This window comes from Symsagittifera roscoffensis, chromosome 4 (assembly GCF_963678635.1).
Source record: "Symsagittifera roscoffensis chromosome 4, txSymRosc1.1, whole genome shotgun sequence".
Taxonomy (NCBI): domain Eukaryota; kingdom Metazoa; phylum Xenacoelomorpha; order Acoela; family Convolutidae; genus Symsagittifera; species Symsagittifera roscoffensis.
This window is the reverse complement of record NC_087065.1, coordinates 64013193-64038360: the sequence shown is the minus strand read 5'-3', so window position 1 is coordinate 64038360 and position 25168 is coordinate 64013193.

The window sequence follows — 25168 nt, the reverse complement described above, 5'->3', positions numbered from 1 at the left end:
CAAGTTGACTACTAGGCTGTTTTGTTTCAAATTTGGATTGAAAGTTATCTCTTCTCAATTTTTTTAAATCAAATTTGGAGCATTGTTTTTGGTTTTACTCAAAAATGACTTCTGAAAAAGTCTAAATTGTTTGCTGTAGATGGATTTTTTTTGGAAGAGGTTTGCTGTGACATAGCCCCTGTCTGGTGAGAGGGCAGATTTGAGCGTACCGTTCACTGCGTTCCCATGCCGATTACATAAATCTCTTTGAATAACGGAAAAACGCAATTTTGCAATCAAATTGTCTCGGATTACCGCGTGTTCAATGTCTTCAATTCATTTTCATTTTGACGCCTGTTCTACAAAGCGATGATAAAAAGATTCCAGACCCTCCCTGTCGCCACATGATGATTTACATGCGTCTGGAAAAATATAACAATGAGCGAAGTGAGCCTTTTTGTCGTTAATCAAGAAAAAATCTCATTCTTTTGTTAACCAAGTCAAAAAATAAACGCTATTTAAAACTGTGAGTCTGAAATTTAAGCTTTCGCAATCAAAAAATTTATGTTTTTTGTATTCGCTCATCATATAGTTATTGCCAAATTTTTGGCACTATCGTTTCAGATCAAGAGATATACCCGAAATAATTTTACCTAAAAATGCTTATTTTGGCGTCTGAAATCAGTTTTCATATAGATTCAACCGTTATTCAAAAGTAACAAAAAATACCTTATCAACCTAACCACAGAATTTAAACAAAAAACAATATATCTTGCACTTTTGGTTAATGTATTTTTTTTAAAAATTTTATGATATTTTAATTCGCTTTTTATAAAGTTATTGCTAAATTTTTGGCAATATAGTTTAAGATCAAGAGATCTACCCGAAATGCTTATTTTGGCGTCTAAAACCAATTTTCATATAATTTCAACCTTTATACCGCCAAAAAAACTCACTAATAAACCTATTTAAAGAAAGAAAAAAAACAATATATCTTGTACTTAAAGGCAAGTTTCACTATCTTGCCATTTTTAGGTTTTTTTAACGTATTATTTTGCGTATTCAACGAAACAATTTTTGCACCTTCAACCTATATCGTACATTGCAATTTTAAAAAAAATCTTCTTCATCGATTTGCAAGCTTGACTTTAGTGTTCTTTTTCGTCAAGCTTACACATAATAGCCGCAATATGGGCTTCAAAATACGAATAACCAATCATTTGATTACCACAAACGAAATTTCCCGGGATGTTTTTCCAAAAGAATAAACAAGCTTACATTTAAAAAGCTACCTGCTCAAAGTTTTTCAGTTGCAAAAATTAAAATATGACGTTTTCGTATGATTTTTCAAAAACGTTCAACGAACTTGTATATAAAATTTGACAAAACTAAAATTTTCAACTCTATGGTTTAGGTTGTTATCTGAGTTTTTTCAGGCGTTGGAGATTGCGCCTCCAAATATGACTGCACAAACTTTTTTAGTTTCTGAGATATGAGGTTTTTTATGCTTTTCATATACAAATTTTCAGAGATTTTTAATTGAAACTCTACAAAAACTGAAATTTTTAATCCTGTTAAAAGGTGCTGTCAAGTAAATTTTAGGTGTTTCCAGTTAAAATCTTCTTCTTCTTGTTCTGGGAGTTCGGCGTTTGTTACCTGTGGGCTGTTTCACTATTTTGCATTTGGCTCCTTTTCTCCGTACTTATGAAATGATTTCTCCTCAGTCGTTTTTATTCCAACTCCTGCTCCTTTTTTGATAATTTTTTGATCGGTTTAGACGGTGGCTTTAGTTGGGTTGTATGTATTCCTAATTTTGGTTGAAGTTCCAGTCCCAATAAATTTCTGATCCTTTTTTTCCAAAAAGAAAAACTTTGCATCCTTACATCGCAATCCGTTTGAATGAATAATTATTGCCATTGTTCGAAACAGTTGAACTTGTTTGTAATTACACTCATAAAAGTTAGTTGTGACTTGAATAATGTTTTTATGTTAGAATTTTTTAGAGAGTCTTAGTCTTTGAATTTTATTGCCAATTTTTTTTTGATAAAATTTTTCTTCCAGTCTCATCTTTATTTCGACTCTTGCTCCTTTTCTGATACATATATGATCTTTTTGACGGTGTTTTTAATAAGGTTGCAAAAATTTTTAATTTTCGTAGAAGCTCCAGTCCCAATAAAGCTCTGTTCCATTTTTCCGAAAGAAAACATTTTGCAACATTAACCAGTCATACGTGTGAAATAAAGTCTTTTGCTTTTGTTCAAAATAGCTTTATCTGTTTAAGATTCTAATAAAATTTTGCTCTTGTAATGGGATTTTGGTTTCAGGAAAGAATAATTGCATTAGGATCCTTTGGTACCAGCAAATAGGTCCCTAATTTGATGACGAAAGACGCGGGAATTCCGGTATCAATGGCTGCACTGAAAAAAGATCCTTTTCGTTTTAGAAAAGCCCTCAAGCATTTTCTCTGTGCTTTGGAGGAATTGTTTCCCCACAGATTAATGATTGTTTCAATTTGGGCTGAATTTTGTGATACTTCATCATTGAAAATTTTTTTTCAGCTGTCCTTAACAAGGATGCTACACTCTTCTTCTTCTTGTTCTGGACTTTTGTTACCTGTGTGCTGTTGAGATAGTTTGCAAAATGGGTGTTTTTTCCATTATGATGAAATGTTTTCTCCACAGTCGTTTTTTTCATGCTCTTTTTCGGATACTTAATTTATCGAGTTTAATGGTGGCTTTAGTTGGTTTGTAAGTGCTTCTAATGTTGGTTGAAGTTCCAGTCCCAATAATTTTCTGATCCTGTTTTTCCAAAAAGAAAAACTTTGCATCCTTACATCGCAATCCGTTTGAATAAATAATTTTTCCATTGTTCGAAACAGTTAAATCTGTTTATAATTACACTCACAAACTGCTCCTGTGATGTGGTTTTGGTTCAGAGAAACGATCTCTTTATTAGGATGCTTTGTTACAAGTAAATAGGCCAATGTTTGATTACAAAAGACGCGGGATTTCCGAGAGCAAAGGTTGCACTCAATAAAGATCCTTTGAAGGCGTATCGTCTGGTTTTTAGAGGAATTGTTTTCCTCCCACTTTTTATAATTTTTCTTTCTGGGATGAGTATTCTGATAATTTTAGTATAGGTGAAAATTCATCAATATCCTTTGTCGTTGAAATTACAGTCTTCCTCTTCTTGTTCTGCGAGTTTGACGTTTGCTACCTCTGTGCTGTTGCACTTATTAGCGAAATTGCTTTTTTCACATCCGCGGCACTCGAATCCACGTGCTGGGCAACTGGTTTTCACTCTGGTGTGAACTTGTTTCCAAAAAATTAGCACAATTTAATTTGACTACTAGGCTAATTTGTTTCAGATTTTAGATTAAAAGTTATCTCTTTCTAAATTTTGTTCATCCTTTTTTGAATGCTGTTTTTGGTTAAACTGCCTTCTGGTGTTCCTTTTTTACTCAAAATTGACTTGTGAAATTTTCTACATTATTTGCTGTAGATGGATTTGTTGTTGGAGGATGTTTGTTTATGTGTTCTAGCTCTTGTCTTGTGAGGGCCGATTTTAGCGTATCGTTCACTGGGTTCCCATGTCGAATACATAAATCTCTCTGAATATCAGAAAAAAACGTATTTTTGCAATCAACTTGTCTCGGATTACCTCATGTTCGATGACTTCGGTTCATCCGCATTTTGACGCCTGTCCTGCAAAACGATGGCAAAAAGATTCGATAATTTCTGTCGTCACAGGATGAATTACAAGCGTCCGGAAAAAAAACAGTGAACGAAGTGACTTTTCTTGTCGTTGAACCCGAAAAAATATCTTTCCTTTTTAACCTTAATAAAAAAAACGCCAATTAAAATTTTCGGTCTAGAACTTAAGCTTTTGCTTCGAAAAATTTCATGACATACTTTATTTGCTCTCTTTATAATTTTTGCCAATGTGTTGGCCATATGTATTTTAAAATCAAGGGATCTGAGCTAAATCAATTCACCTAAAAAGTTCATTTTGGCGTTTGAAATCAATTAACATATAGTTTCAACCGTTATACCGCCATAAGCAACAAACAAAAAAATCTAATTAGCCTTTATAAAGAACTGCAAAAAGAACAATGTATCATATATTTAAAAGCAGGTTTCCCTATCTTGCCATAGTTAAGCTTGTGAACGTGTTTTTTTTCATGCATATTTAACAAGAGAAATTTTGCACCTTCAAGCTATATCGTATATTGCTTTTTTTAAGAACTTTTTTTCGTCGATTTGCAAGTCTGGTTTACTGTTTTTTAAGCCGAATTTAAAATTAGCAGCCGTAAAATGGAATGCTTTCAGTGTTAACCTAGGAGCGGGAATTTCTTAGGTGTTGAAACTGTTGCATCAGAAACTAACTGCTCAAACCCTTTCAGTTGCGAAATCTGACGTTTTTTTATTATTTTTTCGAAAATGTTCAAAGAACTTGTATATAAAAATTTGACAAAACTTAAAATTTCAACTCTATGGTTTCAGTTGTTATCCGGGTACTTCCAGGCATTGGAGATTGCACCTCCAAATATGACTGCTAAAATTGTTTTAGTTTTCAAGGTATGACGTTTTTTATGCTTTTCACAAAAAAAATTTTCTGAGTTATTGAATTGAAACTTGACAAAAACTGAAACTCTGAATCCTGTTCTTAGGTGCTGTCAAATTACTCTTAGAGGTTTCTATTTATGACTGCTGAAAGCCTGTTATTTTCCGAGATGCGACCTTTCATGAGAACTTTCAAAAAAACTTCGAATAATTTAAATATAACAAAATTATCAAAATTCGATATTCTCAAATGAATAGTGTGAGTTGCTGTCAAGTTACACTCAGGCGCTGCAAGTCTAATATGTAAATATAAGACTGCTCAAATCTTTGACGGTGGTACTCCAAGATCTGAACTTCCACGAATTTTGATATTGCCAACCCTGTTGTCAGATGCAGTCGAGGTACTCTCAGGGGCTGCATATTTTGCCTCCAGGGAAAAATTGAAGCTTTTGCAATAGGAATTGTTTCAATTTTTTTACACGGAAAATGCAGTTGTATGCTGTTGGCCATTTTATGGTTTCGCTTAGAAAGATCTTAAACCCAGTAATTTGCAGATAAGACCATTTTAAGTTGAAAATTTTTTCAGCCAAAATTACGTTTGTTTTTGAAACCAAGCGCGTTGTTGAATTCGCCGGTATTTCTTATGGTTGCATCAATTTCGCAGATTTGCTCTATTTATTTTATAGAGAGTTGTAAAAAGTTCGGACAGACAGAAATAATCAGAAAGAGCAACTGTCTAGGCATTAACGGAAATTCAAACTGAAATAAACCTAACGTCGAAAGTTCATAAGGCAGAGTTTTCGCTCAAAACCTATAACCAAGGCGGGTAATTGGTTATATTAAGCCTTGAAACAAGAAATTTATTGCTCAGTGACAAATAATTTTGAGCGATTTGTTTCCAGTTTTTGAATATTTTGATCATCTTCACTTCCGTTTGTTCTTTTGGGCGGCCTAATCTATTTTTTGTTAATGAAAATCACTGCTCGACGTTCGTCTTTATAAAACATCATATATGTTAAATTTTAAATTTTCAATTCATTTTGCTAACTGAATTATAGTAATATCTGGATTTTCCTTGCAGTATTTAAAAATTAGGCTAGCATAATCATCGGATAATCGACGACGTTGCATTTTGAATTTGGTCTGACAAAAAATTCAAGGTTGCTCGGCTTCAGATTTTGCATGCAAAAAAAATGTCGAAAAGCACTGCTTCTCGTTTTAATTAATTCTGTGAGTCCGAATTTTTTGCTACTATTTATAGATATAGAGATTTGCAAAAAGTTCAAATTGACAGAATTAGTTAAAAAGAGCAACTGTCTAGACATCAACGGAAACTCAAACTGAAATAAACATAGCGTCGAAAGTTCAAAACGCAGAGTTTCGGGATCCACTCTACAATCTCCCCTTCAAGAAAGGGGAAGAGGTTGTTAATAAGATTACTTGCAGCGTACTTTCGACCAATCAGAATGCAGCAAAACTCGAATTGACATACAATGCTCTAGTGCGAATCTACAGGGGTGGAGATTCTTTAGTAGATACAATAGGGGGGGGGAGAGATTGTTAAGTATACCCGAGTTTCGCTCAAAACCTATAATCACGGCGGGCAATTGCATCCGAAGCGTCGAACTGTTTCATTGTAAAATCTGGATGTTCATCGCAGTCTCTAAAAATTAGGCGAGCATAATCATCGGATAATCGATGATCTCGCATTTTGAATTTGGTCTGACGAAAAGTTCAAGATTGTTCAGCTTCAGATTTTGCATGCAACAAAGCGTCAAAAAGCTTTGATTGCTCAATTCAATTATTTCTATCTATCCGAACTTTTTGCAATTCTCTATATTCACTAATCTGTTGTCGCATTGGAGTATAATTATAATTAGTAGCAAAAAGTTCGGACAGACAGAATTAATTAAAATGAGCAATCAGTGCTTTTTGACGCTTCTTTGCATGCAAAATCTGACGCCGGACAACCTTGAACTTTTTGTCAGACCAAATTCGAAAAGCAAGATCGTCGATTATCCGATGATTATGCTAGCCTAATTTTTAAATGCTGCGACATCCAGATTTACTACAAAATAGTTAGCAAAAGTAGTTAAAAAAACTAAAAACTATAGTTATTTTCAACAAAAAAAAACAGATTAGGCCGTTCCAAAAAAAACAAACGGAAATAAGATGATCGAATCATTAGAAATTTAGAAATTAATTGTAGAAAAATTTTAGCCCCCCTGTTTCCGTTTCAAGGTTTACTATTCCCCGCTTCGGATGCAATTGCCCGCCGTGGTTATAAATTTTAAGCGATACTCTGCGTTATGAACTTTCGACGTTATGTTTATTTCAGTTTTTATTTCCGCTGATGTCTAGACAGTTGCTCTTTTTAATTATTTCTGTCTGTCCGAACTTTTTGCAACTCTCTATAGTAGCAAAAAGTTCGGACAGACAAAAATAATTAAAAAGAGCTATTGACCTTTTCTGACTTCTTTTGCATGCAAAAGCTTATTTTTCAGACAGAAAGTATGTCTCAATGTCACCTAAAAAATAAAACCTGCATGCAAAAATTGCTCCAAATTGGCAGATTGCTCGTTTTAATTATTTTTGTCTGTCCGAACTTTTTGCAACCTTCTATAATCAACCGATTCTTGGCCATTTTACTTGCTCAAGGTAGCCAACTTCGCTTAAATTTCGGCGATAACTATAGAGAGTTGCAAAAAGTTCGGACAGACAGAATTAATTAAAAAGAGCAACTGCCTAGACATCAGCGGAAATAAAAACTGAAATAAACATAACGTCAAAAATTTATAAAGCAGAGTATCACTAAAAACTTATAACCACGGCAGGCAACTGTTTCAGAAGCGGGGAATAGTAAACCTTGAAACAGGAAAATTATTGCAAAAGTGGCTAAAGTTTTTCTAAATTTTGAATGATTTGATCAGCTTCTTATTTCCGTTTTTTTTGGAACGGCCTAGATTTTGATTTTTACACTAATTTCGCTACCTATTTTATAGTAAATCTGGATGTTGATCGCAGTATTTAAAAATTAGGCAGCATAATCATCGGATAATCGATGATCTTGCTTTTCGAATTTGGTCTGACAAAAAGTTCAAGGTTGTCCGGCTTCAGATTTTGCATGTAAAAAAGCGTCGAAAAGCACTGATTGCTCATTTTAATTAATTCTGTCTGTCCGAACTTTTTGCTACTAATTATATAATTAATTCTGTCTGCTCCAACTTTCTGCAATTCTCAATATTATTCAATAAACAATCGACAGTACTCAACAAGATGGGACAGTTTGTTGGCATATTATGGTTAGTTTTCAGCGGGTTATCCGTTTCACAAGCGATCGAGTGCGAACAAGGATATGTTGACGTGCATGGAGCGACTCCTGGAATCTGTTACATTTTGCTGCCGATTGAAATGGGCAAACGCAATTTCTACGATGCAATGAATATCTGTTTCAAGAATCTTGGAACATTACCCCATCCTCAGAGCGTTCTGGAGCTAGAAGCGCTGGCGAGTTGGGCACTCGAACAAGGAATTCCGAGCAGCGACGAGGACCCGGCAGGATTCTGGCTTGGGTATGTCAGGTCCAAACTAGCGCCACTGGAACAACCTGGAAACGTTTACAGTCCAAACGTGCGAAGTATCCGGAAGGACAAGTCGTTGTTCCTGACCATTAGCTCATTCGTAGGCTCTCAAGTGAACCGTATGCCAGGTAAATGTGACCAAGCTGCATAAAAATATTTATTTGACGAAAGACCTGAATTTTGATCAACAGCCGACGCATTCTTAACATGTATATTGTAGACTTTTTTTTTTCATTGTGCCATGTCTGCGGCTCATAGCAAAAAAAAATTGGAGGCCGATCAAAAATTATTGAACCCACTTTAGAAAAAGGGGAAGATTTGAGCGGGGGCAGGGGCGGACGCCCCTCCTTCATTTGACACCCTCACTAACCAAAGTGGCCCCCCTTTAGTATTGTTTTATGACGTTCATTTTCGGCCGACTAAACCTTGTAAATTTTCTAAAGGCGACTATGGCTCCAATTTATTCTAAATTTTGAAGGGAAGCTCGCCTCGAAACAATGCGAATTATTGGTCGAAATTTTCAAAAAGTGCTAAAAACGCCTCCTTGCAAAATTTTTGTCAAAATAGGCTTTTTATAGTATTCTATGAGCACTCTTTTGGTTGACCTTAAAAAGGTCGACAACATTTTTGAAAACTTTGCAAAATTAGACGAGATTTGCGTCGCCAAGAAGAAGCTGGGCTTCAGCTACTTTTATAATAGTTCGGGAGAACACCATTAAGCCATCAAGGCCCGTTTTCAGGTGTCTCATTTAGCGGAGAACAAAAAAAGTACCTAAATTCTTTAATCCAATGCAATGGATTTTCTACCGGTAACCATTTTTTAAACGTAAAACCTCTTTATTCGCACCCACCTTTAAACCATTCTCTATAAAAAAAAATTAATTTAGTTTTCTCAGGTAGCCTTTTCCACCCATAACTTAGAAACCAACAGAAACAAGTTCTACTTATTGATCAAAAAAAAGTCTCAAAGTATGCCCAGTAAAATCGTATTTCCTAGAATGTAATTATCCAAAAATTTATGACTAAAACTATTTAATTGAAACCGAGAAGCCCCTTTCAAGAAATTGACCCAGGTGGGAAAAAAATTTATTACGAAGTTGAACATTTTTCTAATTTTAGGTGTAATCGACCCTCTGTTGGGTTTATTTCTGTTTATAGCTAACTTTTGATTTGTTTTTCGCTTTGAAAATATCACGTTCAATTCTTGCTCAGTAATAGAATATCTCAAGGTTTCAACTTGGCACTCTTTTCGAATAACTTTTCCGGTTAATTTCAGAACTTCGTAAGCAAACAATTCTCTTACGGTATATATTTTATTATCATACATTATTTCAGTGATTGAATCCATCCTGTGTTTATAAAAAATTATTCTGATTAGCCTTCTGATTTTCATTTCCAGTTCCAACAGTTTGGTTTTGCCGGTATTTGCATAAATTAAAACTCCATATTGGATGATTGGTTGCACGTAATTTTTATACGCAAATATTAATTGCTGTCCAGTTAAAAACTTTCTCAAATGAAAAAACACTCCACAGATGTGCCAGTCGGTCATATTTGGAAGTTTGACCTTGAGAGAAGCAAAAAACACTTGATTTTGGAGTGAAATTTAATTTTTCAAAATTTCGAATGGAACCTGTCATGCACGATTTTCTCGCGAGAACTGAAAATCAGAAAAAGAGAGCAGAACAATTTCAGAACGATTGAGACACACACGCGGGAAAGTTGTAAGAAAAAGCAGTAGGAAATTGCTATTCGCAATTTCCATCACTATCATAATCGAGAGTAGAGCTGTCCCATCCGTGGCAGAGACGAGAGCATTCCCACGAATTGGATTATAGCGACTGGAGTGTTATTCGGAACTGGACTAGAGTGAACCTTCGGTGGAAAGGTGGACAACTTGAGTGTCCTAATGGTTCACAAGAAAACTATTGTCTAGAGTATAAACTCGTTCTCATTGTTAAAACTATAAAACATTAGACTCATTTAGTTACGTTATTTAATTCTTGAGTTAACTACCGACTGGATTATTTCCCACTTCTTGAGCGTGCTACTATGTGAGTACAAATTTAAATTCTAGAGTGTGTTTTATGATTGTTATGTTGAGGTAAGGCGAGTTTTAGGTTGATCCATCTGAAATGGATCAAAGTTCCACTGTCTAATAAAAAAGCAACTTAACGGATTGTTCCAACCCGGTTTTTAACGGCGTTCATGTATTTTGGGTATCTAGAGACCTAAGTATGGGGACGTTTCTAATTCTAGAGTGGGGGGATATTTTAGTAGTAGCCTTTAAGCTGTAACGGGTCGTAGTCTCATGTCACAAGCGAACCGAACTGGCTCCGACCGTTCTTGAGGTAGAAAAACACAAGAGATGGTGTCCCTGACCCTTGAGCCAGTGGTTATAGGGCCTATTTTTCTTAAGCCTCATGTGTGACTGCAGTAGACGAATGTTACATAGTGTTTTTATGGCGCTCCTGGGTGTTTACGACATCAAGACTACGGAGTCGAACCCACTTGAGACAGCTTCGGGCTGAATGCCCATTCTAGAGTACCGGCGGTACGGTTCGACAGGAACGTGCAAACCTTCCGGTTGTACCGTGATAGCTTTTTAAGAAAACTCGAGAAAATTTCCTGGTACGCTCTCCGAACGAGGCTTAGCTAACCGAGTAAAGGGGGGCAACTAGGGAGACAAAAACAAGAGCAAAAAGACAAAAAGCAAAACAAAAACCAAAAAAGAATAGAAAAAGGAACAAAAACCATAAAACGAAAAAAGACAGTGACTTTGACACCAGATTAGTTGGATCAAACCTTTATATTAATTAAATAGTATACCCATACTGTTTTACAAGTTCGATCGTTTCGATCAACCTAGCAATTTAAACCAGTAAACTGAATAAAGTGCCCGAAGTGGGGCGTGGTCAAAGGTTTTCAGATAGCTTGGAACTTAGCTGGACCAATAGGAGACTTGACTGGAAGAGGTGACCAGCCGAGTGGGAAAGTGGTTCAGGGACACTTGAGCTGAACCAATAGGAGACTTGACTGGAAGAGGTGACCAGCCGAGTGGGAAAGTGGTTCAGGGACACTTGAGCTGAACCAATAGGAGACTGGACTGGAACAGGTGACCAGTCGAGTGGGAAAGCAGCCAAGAAGGATTTGGCAATTCTCGAGTTCTCAAGTTGGGCAGAACGGGTATCGTTAGAATCCACATTACATTATAGGAGATAAGTGTAAAATTGGATAAGCGAAATCCCCCAGTTTTGAGGAACGTTTTTACTTGAGCAGGCCTGGAAACAGGTCTACGGTTTTCTCTTGAGAGGTTTAGCACCCGGCGCTTAAAGTAATTTTTAGGCTTAAGAAGGGGGGCTAGAAAGGGGGGAGGTTAGAAGGGGGGCTGGTTAAGTTAGAGGTTGGCGGTTGTAAATTGTAAAAAGGGGGAAATTAGAGTAACTAATTAGTCGACATCGTTGACTTAGTTACATTAGAAATTAACACGCGTTGGTAATATTAGGTGGAGATCCAAAATTCAACTCGAGTTAAGACTGGCACGCTGGTTGGTTTGGTAGGGGGGACCGGATATAGACAGCTTTTGTGATACCCCATAAGATCACTAGTGGGGGGAGGAAAACGCGTGGCAATTAGGTACCAGACATTTTTTTTAGACGAAAGGTAGACATTGGTCACCTTTGAATTTCAGGTGGGCTCATTTTTCTGTTTTTATTATTTTTCTTACTTAGATTTTTGTTGCATTTTAGTGAGGATTTGTGTTTGGTTTTATACGAACAGGTGATCACAAGATACCTGCGCACCTACATTGAAATAGAAACAACCAAAAAGAAGAGGGGGGTCAGCATTTGGCTTTTAAGAGAGGGTTTTTGGGAAAATTTTACTAGAGCTTGAGTGGTGGTACAAGGTACGGTGATTCAAGAAGACCCTACAACGAGGAAGACACTCCGTGACGAGTATTGGGACAAGACCGAAGAAGTTTTGGGACAGAGCAGTCTTGGGACAGTGGTCTTGGGACAGGGTCTTGGGACAGTGGTCTTGGGACAGGGTCTTGGGACAGTGGTCTTGGGACAGTGGTCTTGGGACAGGGTCTTGGGACAGGGTCTTGGGACAGGGTCTTGGGACAGTGGTCTTGGGGCAGGGTCTTGGGACAGTGGTCTTGGGACAGTGGTCTTGGGACAGGGTCTTGGGACAGGGTCTTGGGACAGGGTCTTGGGACAGGGTCTTGGGACAGTGGTCTTGGGACAGGGTCTTGGGACAGGGGTCTTGGGACAGTGGTCTTGGGACAGGGGTCTTGGGACAGGGTCTTGGGACAGTGGTCTTGGGACAGTGGTCTTGGGACACTAGTCTTGGGACACCAGTCTTGGGACACCAGCCTTGGGACACTGGTCTTGGGACACTACCCTTGGGACACTAGTCTTGGGACAGTAGTCTTGGGACACTAGCCTTGGGACACTAGTCTTGGGACAGTAGTCTTGGGACACTGGCCTTGGGACACTGGTCTTGGGACACTGCCCTTGGGACACTAGTCTTGGGACAGTAGTCTTGGGACACTAGCCTTGGGACACTAGTCTTGGGACAGTAGTCTTGGGACACTAGTCTTGGGACAGTAGTCTTGGAACAGGGGCCTTGGTACAAGGGTCTTAGGACACTAGCGGAGAATACTGTGATAGTGACGAATAGTCTTGGGACGGTATAAAAATTGAAGTAGAATTACAACAAGTGTGTTTTAAGACAGAATAAGACAAATCGAAACAGGTAGGGTTAAGACCAAATTAGGGAAAATTTTTCGGAGATTTTAGAAAGAGAATTGGATAAGGTTTTTAACACGTTGTACAGAATTTGTTACCACAAAAAATATTTTTTTAACCCTTAGAATAGAATCGTGTATATAATAAAATTGTAAATAGAAGCAGTTGTAAATAGAAATAATGAGGCGGAGTAGGGTACCGGTGCTCGAAAAAAGGTCAAGTGGATCAAACACGAAATATAATTCATCGCTGCGCGGAACGACATCAACGGGCCCAAAGATAACGAAGACGAACTTTTCAGTTAACATGGTCAGCACAAGGAGTACAGCGGAGAACAGGGCGAAAGAGGGCACGGAAGGGGAGCGAGTAGAACCCACCATCGAGATTGATCTAGAGACACCCGATCAAAGTGTGGATGAAACAAGGAAGATGGCGACAGAGTCAACTCCAATGCCCAATGCAGAGGAACCGAACCAGAAACCCATAGAGTTCTCACCGATAGATGACGCGGAAGATGCAATAGGCAACACCGAAGAAACGGTGAAAGAAGACTCTCAAGTAAAGAGGACATCTTTTACGGAAAAATTGGGAATAATGTTCGGAATAAAAACGAAAGAAAACGTGACTGAAGAACCAAAAGCAGAAAGAGCACGAACATTTGGGACAGTGAGCACGAAGACCTCAGAAGCCAATCCAAGAGAGGAACAAGCTAAAGCAGAGGCTACGGCCGAAGAGAGACCGACGGCTGACCATGAAGAGACTACCATTGAGCTGGGTGACTTGTTGGCGAAATTAAATCAGATTGACAAAAGACTTAAGCATAGTGAAGAAGACAGAGAGGTGATAAAAAAGGAGATAAGATACAACAAGCACGAGTATCTAGACAGTTATTTTAACCTAGCTAAGGCAACAGATGAGAGACTCAAGGAAATGTCAGATAAGGTAGAAGCCACCAATGAAGAACGAGAAAAGAACATCAAAACAGACATGCAACAGTTGAAGAACCGATATGATGATGTCAACAGCCAATTAGGGAGCCTGGAAAGGAGAATGGACACAATGAGCAAGAGTCAAGCCGAGAGTTCGTGTGCAATACAGGCGAAGTTGGATGCAATCTTGAGAGATTCTACTCCACAAGAAAGACCGGCAGCGGATCGTACGCAAGGCACCAGAGTCGACTTTGTAGAACCACAAAGGAACAAACGGCAATCGACACCGTTGCCCTTAACCAGGGATGCGATAAGCATAGCACCAACAGCTGCGAAAACAATAATGAAGAATGGAACGTCGAATACAACGACTGCTCTGGGAGATTCAACAGCTAACAGCAACACAGGACCGGATGTTATGACATGGGCCAGCACTTGGGAGATGATGAACAGGACTCTAAAGGCCTTCGCCACGAGGAACACTGACTCGAGCGACAGGAGAGAGGGAAAATCAAGAAAGACATTCAAGAAGCCAAAAGAATTCAAAGACGACTCCGATGGATGCATTGACACTTGGGTGGAAGTGATGAGATTACATCTAGAACAAGATAACTTGAGTGACGAAAGACAAGCATGTACAGCCTTACTGAGCAACTTGGAAGGAACGGCATTAAAATGCGTGGTCGCAAAGAAGGAGGAAGAACGCGACACCGCGGACAAGATCTTCGAGATATTGCTGAATCGATTCGGGTCAGGCATGAAGGGTCACCAAGCGATGATGCGATTTGAAAAGAGAAGGCAGAGGGACGACGAGTCAATAGATCGGTTCCTAGATGACCTCGAGAGCTTGAGAAGGAGGAGTGACCCAGAGGAGTCGACAAATAGACGGAACTTTAGCATTGCCTCGAAGTTCATCGATGGGGTGAAAAGTGATGACTTAAGGACAATGTTAGCAACATACTACACATTGTCGAAGGACAGCGCACCCACCCCAGAAGAAATGAGACAGAAATCAAGAGAATACATGCTGATGAAACCTAAGAAGTACTCATATTCCGAAAACAGGAACACGCAAGGGGGAAGCCAACCCCAGAGGTCATCATGGTACAAACCTAGAGATGATATGGACAAGCGCAGATCATGCGCGAACTGCGGGTCAGCGGATCATCATGTGGCTGACTGCACAACGTACAAACAAGGCATGAAGAGCCTAGGTTATGCACCGGATGAAGAGGATATGAGTCAGATGGAGGAACACGAGTACTATAATGGCTTAATCATCAAGATAGGCGCCAGATGCTTCTTCTGTAACCAGGAGGGGCACTTCAGAATGGATTGTCCCTTGTTCTGAAAAGCGGTCAAGGACCAGAATCACCCCAAACATAAGTTGGCATTAGCGGCGGTGCAGAATCAGCGGAACAGGCAAAACGAGTTTGAATCTAGGAACTTGGGGGCACCAAACACCGAATTGCCGACGAAGACAGTGAAAGCTGTTACACATGTTAGCGGTGCGTTAGAGTCCGCGGCCGGAAGCTCTCTAGAGATAAATTATGAGAAAGCGGCGACGGAAGCAATTGCCAAAGTGAAACAAGATCTGGCTGCGAAAGAAATAGAGCAACGACTAAAGTTGGAGATCGAAAGACAGAATTTTAACGAAGCATTAACCGGATCGAACTCAATACCAGAGGCTAGAACGGGCTCAATGAAGACCGGGAATTGTAACACCGTGAAAATGGTGACAGGTAAACCTTTTGGAATATCGAAAATCGGAGCAAGAATAATGTCGATAATCACAGTGGGCGGACACGAGGTAACCAGAAACTTGAGCGAGCCGAGCGACCAGACGATAATGCACATTGACGTGTATGCAGACTACTTGAGTGGAATAAGTCCACAAACGACATCCAGAGCGCTCAGGGCACTACTCACGAGAGGGGGCAGCAAGTCGGTACGTGTTGATAATAGGTACACTGAAGCTTATGGTCCACACGAGGTCATGCTAAATATAGATGGAATCAACATCTATACCAAGACGATGATAACATGCGACGAAGACCTAATTGGACAAATCTATGTAGGGAAAGAGGAATTGAAAGTAAGATCGATTGGACACTGTGCTATGCTTGAAGAAGATGCAATGCACATCGGGACGGAAGCAGACGTGACAGGGCACGTGCTAGACATAAATGGCAAAAGGACTCAGTTACGTGGATTACTTGACACGGGAGCAGTCTTGAGCGTCATACCAATCGAAACATGGGAAAAGATGGGCTTTGACAAAGGTGACTTGATAGACTCGAGAATACGGCTGTCAGCTGCAAACAAAGGGGCCCTTCGGGTGTTGGGCAGGACGCCGATAATAGCCCTCAATTTGGGGGAACGTAACCTGTGGATGAGCTTCATCGTGGTAGAAAACCTAGATGAATCTGACCAATTCATTTTGGGCAGAGACTTCATCAGGAATTTCGACGTAACGATAGATCTAAATAATGCAATGTTCAGGATACGGAACCCGGATAGGAGGTACGCAATCAAACCGGTAAATTTAATAATGGCAAATGAGAACAAAGCACCGGTATTCTTGAGTAGGAGAGTGAGGTTAAAAGCTAATGAAGCGGCAATCGTAAGCTTGAGGATGAAAAATTATAATGAACTAAGTGACAACAAGCAAGTGTGTATAGTTCCAAATCCTAATAGTCAAAGCGCTGCTGTTTTAGGAAGATCATTTTCGATAACGAAGAGCGGCCTCTGCGTCAGTGTCTTGTTGAATACCCTTGATATACCGATCACGATACAGAGAGGGAGGAAGCTGGGATATGCTTTACCGGTTAAAACTCGATATGAAACAATTGAAAACTCAAAACAAAATGAAGTTGTTGATTGTCCCAACCACAGGGACAAAATTTGTATCTTGAGACGATTGCAGAGAATAAAAGATTCTTCAGGTCTTATCAAATCACTTAAGTCAGAAACGGACGATGGGCTTTCGAGCTGTTCGAACTTTCCAGAGCGACCCACACCAGATGAAATGCAAACTGATAAACCGGTTCTGCCGGAGATTGAACATTTAAGGGGCAAACTGAAAGATGAACAGCTCGAAGCTATCAAGGACGTACTAGAGCGGAACGAGGAGGTTTTTTCAAGGCATAAGGCGGATATCGGGTGTTGTAATTTTGTTGAACATGAAATAGAACTTGAGGAAAACGCGGTACCACACAGGGAGGGGGCGAGGCGCTTGACCCCACACAAATCGGACGCGTGTAGAGAAGAAATCGAAACGTTACTAGAGTATGACATGATAGAACCATCCAAGTCACCGTGGGCGTGTGGAGTAGTGATGGCCAAAAAGAAAGGCGACCAGTTAAGGTTTTGTTGTGACTTTCGATACCTGAACTCCGTCACGGTGAAGGATGCCTATCCCATACCTAGAATTGATGAGAGCCTCTCGAAGTTAGGTGATGCGAAATTTTTTACGACTCTTGATTTAGGCTCGGCCTTTTGGCAGGTACCATTAAGGAAGCAAGACAGGGACAAGACAGGGTTCGCCTGCGAGTTGGGTCTGTTTCAATGGAAACGGATGCCGTTTGGACTCTGCAATGCAACAGCCACGTTTCAGCGGCTGATGGCACACGCGTTGATAGGCGTGACGAAGAAGTACGGCAACCTGGTAATGTGCTACGTGGACGACGTGGTAATAGCAACGCCAACACTAGAAGACCACATCGAGAGGCTTGACGAGGTGTTTGCGTGCATGAAAAGATCGGGGCTGAAGTGTAAACCATCAAAGTGCGAGATACTCAAGGACTCGATTAAATACTTGGGCAGGATGGTAGATAAACATGGTATCAGACCTGACCCAGACGCCGTGGAAGCAGTCCTAACCTGGAAATCACCGAAGACGGAGCACCAGCTGATGAGCTTCCTGGGTTTCGCCAACTATTATAGAGAATTCATCAAGGGCTATGCGGACAAGGTATACCCGATGCAACAATTAATGAGACATAAGGGCAAGAAGTTCACGTGGAACAACGCGGCAGAAGAGTCATTCCAGAGAATAAAGAAAGAGCTGTGTGAGGCACCAGTACTGGGTATGCCGACTGAGAAGGGGATGTACGTGCTAGACACGGATGCGTCAGTAGTCGCTATTTCTGGGATTCTCCATCAAGAACAAGAATGGAATGGGAAGACAGTCTTGAGACCAATAGCATACGGGAGCAAGGTCCTAAGTGACACAGAAATGAAGTACGGAGCACCGAAAGCTGAGATGTTCGCGGTGGTCACCTTTGTCGAAAAATACAGAGCATACTTAGGCAGTGAGCCCTTCAAGCTGCGAGTCGACAACCGAGCACTAAGCTGGCTGAAAACGTACTCAATGGACCAGAGCTATATTGGGAGGTGGATAGTTCGCTTGGATGGATACAACATGATAATTGAGCACAGAACACGAGATAAACATCAAAAAGCTGACAGCTTGAGTAAGAAGACGGAGTTCTACGAGAGGCAAGAACAAAGAGAGGCGGACAGAACTGAGATCAAAGACGGCTTCTCCTTTATGGACAAAGAAACGTACGACAGTCTTCCACTCACGAGATGGCTGGACAAATCAGGCAAACCGATTGAAGATCATCCCGAATTGCCGAAAGAGCCTCTTGAAAAGACCATCTTGAAGAAAAGCAGAGGGATTCCGATAGGAAAAATGCTCAAGTCCAAGATCGTGAGGGAAACACTCAAGGCAAAAGGTTATGATCTCATCCAGGTAGAGGAGGGAACGGTCCGAATAGATGAAGACTTAATGAGGTTGCTTGAGATCCAAGCAACCCGTGATCCAAGGGAAAGGTCAGGAAGCACCGGAACTAACCATACTTCGGAGAGAAGAAACAGTGAACAATACTGACGTCTCAAAAGGAAGCATCACTGATAGCAAGGAAGTCGTGCGATCACTAGTTGAAAAAATCCCCGAAAAAATTCTGGAGCAGACAAAAGTCAGGGATAAGAAAGTAACATTCAGAGAAGAAGTTGAACACCTGGGACTAGATCAAGAGTCCGGGGAGTGGTCCAGATTCATGGAAGAAGACGAAACCGGAGAAGGGAAATTGTCCGGGGAGCGTAAAGAGTGGGATGAAGACTCGGATGAGAGCAGCGAAGACCAAGACAGTCTATGCATGATACTGGCGGAAGAGAAGATAAGACAGCACGACAGGGAATTACAGACGGATCCATCTTCAGGGACGTATAATCTGGAAATACAAGAGGTACGAGGTGGTGAAGAGCTCGAGAAAATAGCAGTTTCAAGAAAACCACTAAGGGAACTATCGTGCAACTCAAACGTCAGAACGAATCTGGTACCAGAAGACGACATGAAAATCGTGAAAAGGATGATATGTGTGAAACTGAGCGATGACATCCACAACCCTGGTGAGATGAATGGACAGATCATGGCGCTAAAGGAGCACGTTAAGGCGAGATACAGGCTGTCTGACCTAATAAGGGCCCAGAAGAATGACAAAATGACAAGTAATCTCTCCAAATGGATCCATTCGGGAGTCAAGGAGAAGGGGGAACTTGAGGAAGACAGCTACAAGATCTTGAGCCAGTTCTACAAAGAAAAGAGAGACTTACTTTATCACACAGCTGAAGGGGTGGTAGCGTGCAAGAGAAGAGATGAGGAAAAAATATTACACAAACACAACCTCATCATACTACCACAATAGTACCAAACGGAGGTGCTTTTCAGATCACACGACCAGATGGGCCACCAGGGGATAGATAAAGTACAACAAAGGATACTTCACAGGTTCGACTGGCCGGGAATGAGAAAAGCTTGCGAGAGATGGGTGAATGCCTGCCTAACATGCCTTCAAGTAAAAGACCCAAGGAAGATGAAGTTTCCCCTCAAGTCTGTCGAAAGTTCGGAATTCAATGAAGTGGTGCAGATAGACCATCAGAAAATCTGCATGACGGAGTCGGGTTATAACCAAATACTAGTTATAATAGATCACTTCACCAAGTTGGCGGAAGCGGTTCCGTGCCAGACAGCCTCAGCAGAGGAGACATGTGATCACCTGATAACGCATTGGATATCGCGGTATGGTTGTCCAATGACTTTCCAGTCGGACAACGGCAAGGCTTTTGTGGGGGACTTGACAAAAGAATTGATGAAGAGATCACACATTGCTCAAGCACACTCGACGACCTATCATCCACAGACCAATGGGTTGGTAGAGAGACAGAACAGGACACTGGTCAACATGCTCAGGGTGTACTGCTCGAGATACATGACGGACTGGGACAAATACCTGCCACAGGTAGTAGGAGCCTATAATAGTACTCAGCACTCGACGACGGGTATCAGTCCTTTCATGATGTTGACAGGCAGGGAAAGGGCAATGCCCATAACATTCTTCTACCCGGAGTACGAGGGGAAGATGACGTCACCTCAAGCATACGTGAAGGAAGCGATCAAAAGACAACAAGAGCTAAACGAGCTATGTCGGAGAAACACGGCGCAAGCGCAAATGAGGCAACGCAAGAAATATGACGAAAAGATACTAAGAGCAAAGCCATACGAAGTGGGCCAATACGTGTGGGTCTTCCAAAATGTCATACCGCCCAAGGGAACAAAGAAACTACTCAAGAAATGGAGAGGACCGTTCATGATTACGGAAGTACATCAACAAGGACGGTTCTATCGCTTGAGTACAGGGCGAGCAGCACATTACGAAAATCTGAAGCCTCACGTCCCGTCCCCGGAGGACTGGTGCCTACCAAAAGACATGGAAGGTCTTGAGTACCTGGTGGTGGAACCAGCGTGCGAAGTGAATGAGAAAGGCACTAGAGAGAATAATGATGGTAATGAGAACTTGAGTTTGGACGACAACGAAAAGATAGAAGTGGAGTCGGATGCAGGTTCATTTGTAGAAGAAGACTGGAACGACCCAGAGCAAAACGAGGTACCGAAGTGGATGGAGCCGGATCGACCAACACCACCGGAAACCAGGACTGGCAATCGTAAACAAACAGGTATGAGGTACAATAGGTACGGGGATGACTTCTTGATCGATAAGATACAGCCAGACAAGTTGGGCGATGAACTACTAAGCGCAGGCGAACTGGAAGCCGAAGAGGAATGGCAGGTCATTGACGATGGTGGACATTATCCGCAGGATGATTACTCGACGCCAGAATTGGAGACGGATCTCGAGCAGAGTGAAATAGAAAGGAGGGAGAACACGAACTTGAGGATTCTAGAGTGGATGCGTGATGTCAAAGACGAGAGCCGCGAAGGACAAAGCATTCAGCAAATCGATGTATCAGCAGCAAATTACATGAAAACAGAGGACCCTCTTTTCGGATGGACAGCAACAGACAGGCCACTGGACATCCCCAAGGACAATTCAGACCCGACTACATCGACGGGGACGTCGATAAATATTTTTGTCCGGGGAGTGGGGGTAGGACTTACCCACACCGAAAATTTGATGATAAAGAAGCTCAAGGAAGTGAGGGAAACAAGCGGATTGGAACTGGAGGAAGAAGAACCAAAGCCTACCATAGGAAGGAATTTCAAAACGAAATTCGAAATACCCAATGAATACTCAGAGAACATCATGATAACGGATAGCGACTTCATCCTGTCAAACAGGACCAGCGCGATCTGCATCACGGTGGACATGAGTTTCAAATCAAGATTGGAGGCTGACTTCAAAAGAGAGTACCAGAACGTAGAGTTTCTGTTCAGACAGAGGCCAGGACTGGGAGGCATAGCAGCGCTTCCACCGTCAGTGGCACAAGTCCCGGGCAAATACCTCTGCTTCCTAGTAACGAGAGTCAACGACAGAAACACAATTGATCCCGAACACGTGATATTGGCACTGACAAGACTACGTGACTTCATGATTGAAAGAGGAATAGTGGAGGTCTCGATGCCGGTGTACGACCCAAACAGGGGCAAACTGAGCTCGAGGGAATTGTACGCTATCCTACATGTGGTCTTTGCAGAAACAGAGATAATGGTGCATCTTCACAAGAAGTACTACTTGAGCATCGCCTGAGTCGGGTACATGGAGGTATCAGGTCGGGTGTGAGGGAGGAGTCTTGAGTTAGGTACTGGGGTGCGGCGCAGGTAAAGGGATCTTAAGATGTGATTGGCATGACAATTGAATTTTAAAAGAAAGAATTGATGGTGCTAAAACATAAAATGAATCTGCATGTTCTTAAGGGAAAATCCAATCGAATTGCTTTAAGTGATATGAGAATGATAAGATTTTAACCAGATGGGTAGAAGGGGGGTCTCTAGGTTAGGAACGTGACATGCTAAGTTTTAATGAGCTTTCTGTTTTCAGATCAAGTTTGAAAAACAAAGTTGAAAATCCAACTACACTCAAGCGAGTAACAGAAAGAGAGAATCTTGATTGAACACGCGATAATCCGAATCTACAGCAAGTACTTGCAAGAGAACAGTTCTAGGTAATTCTTGAGTTGGTAAGGTAATTCTTGAGTTGGTAAGGTAATTCTTGAGCTGGTTAACATCTACCTACATACATCCCGAAGTTACAAAGAATGGCAGACCGATTCTGGAACTCCGTGCCCGCGGCCCTGAGGAAGCCCACTCTTGATGAGCTATACAGGCGCCTGAGGGACTTGGACTATACCCAAATAGACGAGAGAATGGCGGTGATGCTGAATGCCATCCTCCAGTTGGAGGACCAGGGTGAGTGCAGGGAGTCTGCAACGGAGGCTGTCTTGATGATCGGCTACACCACCGAGGGAATATCGAACCAAGAACAGACCAGATGGTTGTCTTGGAATGTGGATGGAGGAGTAAGGGGTTTTGACTTGGCAAGGAATCCTGGCCTGAATAACAATACCGAATATGGCGCAGGGGAATTCCCACTACCGACTAGGCCAACAGTAAGGTCCACCAGCCAGAGCTCGAGTAGGGTGCCATCGATGTCACGAATGCAACAGACGACCGAGGCATATCCGGATCTAGGTGTTCTAAAGAAAGAGCTCGAGAAGACGCAGAAGGAAAGGAATAAGGCGAACCTCGATCGGGATCAGGCAAATCTGGATCGGGAGAAGGTTCAGCTGGAAAGGGACCAGGCGGTCAATGAGCGAGACCAGGCTCTGAGGTTGCTTGAGATACAAAAAGCTGAGCATCAACAGGAGTTAAGGGTGCGGGAGAACGTCGCGAGTCGTGATCAATTGAAGTCGGAGTTGGAAAGGATAGAACAGCGACAACGCGAGCTTGACGCACAGAAGGGAGCCAGGTCAAACGAACGAGTGGTGACCAGCTCGAGGCCAGAGTCGCGCATGGAGGTGGATGAAGCTCCCAGGGCTAGAGGACGGTTCAATCTTGACCGCGAGGCCAGAGAACACATGAGTGAAGGGTTGGAGGTCTGGATACCGAATGACGTGACGCCTTCCCTGCGCAACCTAGAGACACAACCTGTACGTCCCCTGATTGATGTGGTGTTACCAGGATATACCCCAAGCTCGACCTCGAGTGGCAGTCAGGTGAGCGGCGCCTCATCGCGCCTGAAGGAGCTAGGCGAGAAATTGCAGCAGCAGAGTCGTGAAAGATCGACAAGGCCAGAGCTTCCCCCAACTTGGAGGGAACAGCCGGTCAGGAATGTCGTGATCGCAAGCTATAAGAAGAATACAGAAGGGAACTACCACAGGCACAATCGGCTGGACTGGAGTGCGGAACAGGGAGCCAGGAGGGACTGCTTCCATGACGCAGCCTGGGTGGAGTATCTAGCGCCACCTCGTGTGCCAGAGGGTGCAGTTCACCTAATTATAGGGGATAGCCTGGTGCGGGTGTTGACCCAGATACGGTCACATTGGCAGACAGGAGTCTTGAGTTTCGCTGGAGCTGCCACGCCACAGATGTTGGCAACCCTGGACATGCTAGGGATGACCAAAGTTTACACAGTGAACCTGATGGTTGGGACCAACGACGTGTCAAGGGGAGAAGCGAGGAAAGTAACGAGGTTGTGCGACAAGATGAGCTGCCTTCTTGAGGAACTGAGGATCCAGATGGACCCCATCCTGCTGACGGTATGCACAGTCCCCTACAACATGATGTTTGATCAGCACGCCCTAGAGATGAACCAGAAGGTGCGGAGCCTGAACAAGGTGATCCGAGACATACACCGAAAGAGTGTGCTTCCTCTCAGGCTGTTGGACATAGCAGAACGTATGGAGAAAAAGGGATTCCCTGAAGACACCTCAAAAGATGGAATCCATTTCGATAGGCCAAGGGGAGCGGAGTGGCTGAACGACGTCTTCCAGGAACACATAAACACGCTAGAGGCGGACCTGCTGGAGACAGCCCAATTCACTTTAGGACCACCTCCCAACCCACCATTCCTTGCCTCGAGGGCCTTGGCTGGTCGTTTGGGAGCGAGAGTTGATACTAGAGACAGTTCAAGGAGCAATCAGACCCGATTGCAGAGTGCCACGCCAATGGAGTCGGAGGAGGTAGAGTCATCAACACCTCCGGGCTCGGCGATGTCCTCTGTGGTGGTGGCAGATGGCAGGAGAGAAAAGAAGTCTATGGAGACTGCCCGCTTGAGATATCCTGAGAAGGTGAAGGAACTGGATTTAGAGAGTTTGGAATGCAGACGAGAGTTGGCGGAAACCCTGGGGGTCGAACGAGTGTCGCACGAGGATTTGAATAGACATCATTGCGTAGACTGGTTGAAAGCTCACGAGGCGCACTTCTCGAGAGCGAAGCTAATGGAGACCACAGACCTGACTGGAATTTCTACAAAAACGATCATGGGACCCATTAACTACAGGCCTCTCAAGCTGTTGGGGAGTCCTGGACTTATAATAGAACCTCCCAAGCACCGAACTGGCATCGCCAGGATCAGGTTGGCAACCCCGGGGCAGGTTAAAGGTGGTAGACAAGCTACTCAATCCGGGGGGAATGGAATTGCCTGATGCCGCTTACGAAGGTCCGAAGTTGGCAGAAGATCCCAGGTACGGGAAGCCCTGTGGTGGCACCCAACTGGCCAAAACTCTGGCAGTTTATGATAGAGCAGATCCAGCTGCTGCAAGAGTAGTCATTGTGGCGGGATCGGACTTCGAAGGAACGTCTCCCAAGTTGTTCTGGCCGGAGACTCTGGTATACTCCTTGCCAGGAGCCGAATTGAACCAGATGTTGACTCTAGTGGCGGCAATAAAGTCGGAGATGCCCTGTGAACCTGAGCTGCTATTGTTTGCAGGAATGAATGATCACCTGCACGCGATGGGACTTCTTGAGCGACTGAAGGGCAAGGAGATTCCGACATCAAGGAAGATATGGGAGGCTATTCAGGCGTTATTTGCGGCGATGAATGAGGTACAAGAGAACGTAGCCT